A 5,409-nucleotide genomic window follows, 5' to 3' on the forward strand; every position below is an offset into this window, starting at 1 on the left:
CCTGACAGAATTCAGAATTTAGTGTTGAACTGAGCACCAAACTAACCTGACAGAGAGTTACTCTACCAACACCTCAGCTTAAAAAGATCAGCCACAAAAGATCTCCAAAACAGCTATAAGCTTGGTTCATGCAAGGGTCAAGTGCACTCTATAAGTTGGTTCTTTACCACTCCGGTATGGTGAATCATTCACAACCGTGTACAATTATGAGTTAGATCACTCACAAGCTCTCTTGGTGATTACTGCACTTTCGATAGCAATCGATCCATCTAGATGAGTTGACATGTAGGTTTGGAATTAACTATATGTTATACTATCTATGTTTTCTTTTCGAGTTCAAAAGACAACTGTACTGAGTGTGTCCATTGTACATAAACATTTAGCTATAGTAATTATGATATTTATGGCATTCCTCTGTGAGCAATTAAAAAAATAAAAGTAATGCTTTAGGTCTGTTCTGACCTGATATCCATGTCTCGGAAGGATTTATGAGCTTTGGGTTCATCCAAAAGCACTTTTATGCTTGGCCAATGGAATATTCTGAGATGTCCATCCTGCCATGGTACTGGTACAAAAGAACAAGTCAACGCATATCAGATTTAGCTAAAAAGAGTATTGATATCAGACAAGTCACTGCATTGAACAATAGGACGAGACAACAAATGAAACATTTAGAATAAATAGCGTCCATAGCATGTAAGGGCTTAAAACGCAAGAGTGGTTCAAAATATAGGATGTACAGAGGAAGGATTTTAAATGTACAAACAGTTAAAATATACTGCTGAGTGCTGACAACTTTCTTCTTATAGCAGGTATAACAAAACAAGAAGCAAACAATAAGAATGCCAAAAAATACAAAATGGGAAGAAAACAATTTTGAACCTTGAAATTCAGAAATCAATATAATACAAAACCATACCTCTCCACCAATTGCAAATTTTGCACCATCTGTGCTGAAAGCAAGACACTTTTGTGGTCCAACAGATTCTAGTAGAGGAGCATCTCTTGGAATAATGCGTACTGTGAACTCATCAAATATCAGTTTGAATAACCTACAATTTGGAAAGATGGTATGGTAAGCCATGGACTTAATAGAATATAAGCAAAGGACAAACAAATAAAATGAGACAAGGGCCAAGGCATAGTGTATATCTAGATGCATAACAAAAACTGAGCCTAAAAAAGCTAGAACGACTTATAATTTGGTATGGAAGGAGTAACTATTTCAGTATAGGAAAATTGATTGTTTTCTCACTGTAGATAAAACCAGTCTCGAGTGTTTCAGGCCACTTAATATTTGCCAATACCTGATTCAAATCAATGTTAATTACAATTAGAAAACTTGGTTAACATCTGTAAAGAGGACAAGTGGCATGTACTGAAGTGACATAAGTAACTAAATAGCTATTGAGCAACTTACAAAGTGCAATTCAAGAAACCAAACTGAACAAGCAACAAGAAATAAGTTTGAAAGCTGAATTGATTCTGATGAATGTACAGTTCTTTCTCTGTTTTAGGCTCTGATTGAAAGGCAGAAAATTTTCTTGATTCCTTTGTAAATTGAAGGTTCCTTGTCAAACTCTACCATTCCAAGGAGAACCTTAGAAAGTACAAATACCAATTTTATATGTCCTTACAGAGCAGTGAGGCAAAAACAACTGAAGATGCACATAATTTCATCATATAAAATTATAAACCTCTTCTAACCGCCAAAGTCCAAGGCACCGCTGCAAGGATGCTATCAAGCTGATTTATTTGTCTGGCCCTGCTGCCAAGCTCCGCCATTCTGGATTTTCTTTCTTTCGCTAATTATTACTGGTCAGAAGTCAAGCAAATTTGTGTGCATCTTCATTGTCTTCTCATGATTCATAAGAAATGCACAAGTTCCTTGGCTACTACAAATGAAATAAATACTTCTCTACTAGTAAAAGCATGTGTATATACCAAAAATACTCATCCATTTTATTGACGGCATATCTACGTGATAGTTTATATGAGCAGACCTAAAATTCAGATTTGACAATAACAGCGGAAACAAGATGATCAGTCAACTACTTACTTTCGATCAACCAAAAATACCAACGAATTTTAGGAACTCACAATGCACTTCACTCCAACAAAAATAACCAGATTCTAGTGGCCTATGGAACAGGAATTGCTGCAGAATAGACATGCCACTGCTATATTTGAATAAGAGAATGGAACTCAGTTCAAACTTGAAACTTGACGATTTTGATACTTCTTAAGTATGGTGCTCAACTTAAGTTACAAGGTAGAAAACTATACAACATTTATGAAATAGATGCATATGCATGCTAAGTAAATATAAAATGTATGCAGGTTTACCATCTGAACTTCATGGGGATCTAGGTAGAGAGCCCTATCATCCTGTACCCCAGCAATGTATGTTGATGTACCAGGTTTTCCACCTAAAATGCCCAAGCTTTGTGGGAACATAAATGTCTCCTTTAGTAATGGGATGTACCTGATAGAAAGGAAACATGTAGTAATTAAATACATATCAATACGACATTTTTATTCATTGCCATGATGACTGCATGAATTTAAAATTGGTTTGCATATTAAGAATAACCAACTATCTATATAATAACCTATCATGTTCGACTAAAATATCACAACATTGCCCATTTTTGCAAAAATAAGTCCCAGGCCACATTATTGTCCTTAAGTTTTGTAGTGTATAGGTAGAAAAGCGTAACATAGGATGACTCCAAAATTCAGATAGCGTAGCATGTATCCTTCCTTATGCAGCCCCCAAAGCATGAAAGTTTAGCTAATTACCTTGGGTTAATTTTGTCAAGGCCAAGAACCAGAGGAACTAACAAAAGAATAGGTGACCATGTAGATGGTCCTTTGTTGAAATCAGAGCAAAGCTGAGCAGCAACATCAATGTAAACAACTGGAGCTCCACCTCTTTCGCCATCTTCATCACCCGAAACCACATACAGCGCCATAGGGAAATTTTCCTTCCCATCTACAGCATCAGCTTGCTCTCTATTTGTGCGAATAAGGGTCTGCCATGCCCGGCACATAGCATATGGACCCAACCATGATCCAGCAGCCAGACCATAATTCCTTCTAGCTTGAAGTAAATTGTGAATAGAGAAAGCACAAGCTTCGGAATCACCGAATAGGCGTAAGACCCCTATATAATCTGGGTTGTATGGCTGCATATGAACATTTGGTAATTATAAGCAACCCTACATTAAGAATTAAAGAGCTCCATCACCTATAACTGAGCAGAAATTCCTCATTTTTTCTTTGCATTGGTGAACCTCTAATAAGGACCAGAGCAATGGTCAAGCCATATCTCTCTCACCTTCTCTGGGGGCTTTCTCCAAGATCTTCCAAGGTGGTGAAAAATCAGCGCCTGCAAAATTTTGCCCAAAGGCCAATGCTTGTCTGTTACAACTTATTATACAACTTCAGTGGCCATCCTTGGTCAATAAAGGGACACTTTGAAAGGGACAGAGTTTACCTGAGCAACCAGCATTTGACTGCTTCTAACCATGCATCCCTAGTTCACATCACTAGTTAGCTTGGAATCAGATATTGCATCAAAGCCTGGGACAATTAACATGTCAATATCTAGCCACCTATGGACATGCAATTATGTTTCCACCACACACATAGTCCTGCAAAGACTAACCTTTCCAGTAAGTGATCCATATCCTGGAAGAGAAATCTTCCAGAAACACAGCATGCCCGCTGTCGGACTCCGAGTCGCCAGACTCCTCTTCTTCAGGCGACACCTTATAGCATTTACCAAGGAACCACACGTCACTGGAGGTCAAGACCCTGCCGCACCCCAGAAGTTGCCACATGGAGCCGCTGCCCACAAACCTCCTCAGCCTTTATCCCTTCTCTTTCTTAGTCCTCAATGTCACTTCCAACAGTCCCCTCGCCGGATCTCGCAGTCCACGTAGCCGGCGAGTTATCCTCATCGTTGCCTTCAGGCAAGGTCGGCAGCGACACAAGGCTGGCCCTCAATCCGTCGCTGTTGGTCGATGCTTCTTCATCACAGCCAAAACCACACTTGTCTCCTTTGTCATCACAATTGTTGCCAACACAACTAGCAAATTCATCTTCACAGCAGGTAGAACTAGGGGAAAAACTGACTCCAAAGAAGAAGATGAATGATGTCTAGAAAATAAGGACAGATGTCATGTGTAAAACTAGTTTCCTAGCTTTTTTGTAGCATTAGTTCACAGATCTGTTTGCAAGTGGTCCTTGTTGTTGAATAATGGTAGCTGTAGTTCACAGAACAGAACAAGTTTGCATGTGAATAATAGTAGCTGCAGTTCAGAAATATGACAAAAAAAACACCTCCTGGTGGGTGAAGTTCACTAAACAGAAATGCTGATTTTTTTCACATTTCGTATTGCAAACACAGGAGACGGAATTGTTTGATCATTGACAACACAAAGGCCATAAGCCTGTTCATAACATAGATGCCCAGGTTCACAACACAAAGGCCATATGCCTGTTCTACAAAGCAGTTCTAAATCTACCAAACACAAAATACAGTTCAACCCTGGATACAACCTTCATTAGGTATATGCTGCCAATCTATCAATTGCGTAAGCACAAATGACTCGAAAGCCTATCTAAAAAATAGAGAGGGACTAACCGAAGGGCGCGCGGGGGGGGGGGGGGGGGGGGGAGGGGCACGCGCGGCGGGGCGCTGGCGGCGGCGGCAGTGGGGCCGCGGGGTGGCGAGGGCGGGTCGCGCGCGGTGGGGCAGGCGTGGGCTGGCGGCGGGCAGGTAGTGGCAGGCGCGCGCGCGGTAGATAGAGGGTAAAGAAGAGAGGCGCGCGCGGTAGACAGAGGGGTAAAGAAGAGAGATGCGTGGGCAGTAGAGAGATTTAGGTTTTTGGGTTAAGTTCGACGGTGTCCATGTGGCCCACGAACTTAAATTAAGAACGTGGGTACCCACGTTCTTAATACGATAAGTTCGACGGTTTTACTCCGGACCCACGAATTTAATATAAGAACTTGGGTACCCACATTCTTAAATTAATCCACGAACATAACTTAATTAAGAACGTCGGTACCCACGTTCTTAAATTAACCCACGAACATTTACTAGTTTCTTGTAGTGAGACATTACCTGATGGGAGCTCACTGTAACGTTTACACTGATCATAAGAGTCTCAAATACATTTTCACTCAAGCGGATCTTAATATGAGGCAGAGGAGATGGTTAGAGCTAATCAAGGACTATGATTTGGAGGTGCATTACCACCCTGGTAAAGCCAATGTTGTGGCAGATGCTTTAAGCAGGAAAGCCCAGTGCAATTGTATGAACATGGATGCAAGGGTCGCCACCCTATGTGATGAGTTGTGGAAGCTAAACCTAGAAGTTGTTTCCTCTGGTGCTTTAAATTA

At 40.7% G+C, this 5,409-nt stretch overlaps 1 long non-coding RNA gene and 1 pseudogene across 2 annotated transcripts; both read right to left on the reverse strand.

The window, feature by feature from the left end:
- Positions 1-516: 516 nt before the first annotated feature.
- On the reverse strand, positions 517-1,057 carry LOC103641519 (uncharacterized). The gene is made up of 2 exons (XR_560367.2): positions 920-1,057; positions 517-554 (listed from the first exon to the last, which is right to left on the reverse strand). It is a non-coding gene; the product is annotated as an uncharacterized lncRNA (long non-coding RNA).
- Positions 1,058-2,346: 1,289 nt separating this feature from the next.
- LOC100240690 (uncharacterized) lies at positions 2,347-3,872 on the reverse strand (annotated as a pseudogene). The gene is made up of 5 exons (NR_174083.1): positions 3,671-3,872; positions 3,500-3,585; positions 3,341-3,391; positions 2,803-3,188; positions 2,347-2,485 (listed from the first exon to the last, which is right to left on the reverse strand). The product of NR_174083.1 is annotated as an uncharacterized protein (transcript).
- Between the last annotated feature and the right edge of the window lie 1,537 nt (positions 3,873-5,409).

Source organism: Zea mays, chromosome 10 (genome assembly GCF_902167145.1).
Source record: "Zea mays cultivar B73 chromosome 10, Zm-B73-REFERENCE-NAM-5.0, whole genome shotgun sequence".
NCBI classification, from domain to species: domain Eukaryota; kingdom Viridiplantae; phylum Streptophyta; class Magnoliopsida; order Poales; family Poaceae; genus Zea; species Zea mays.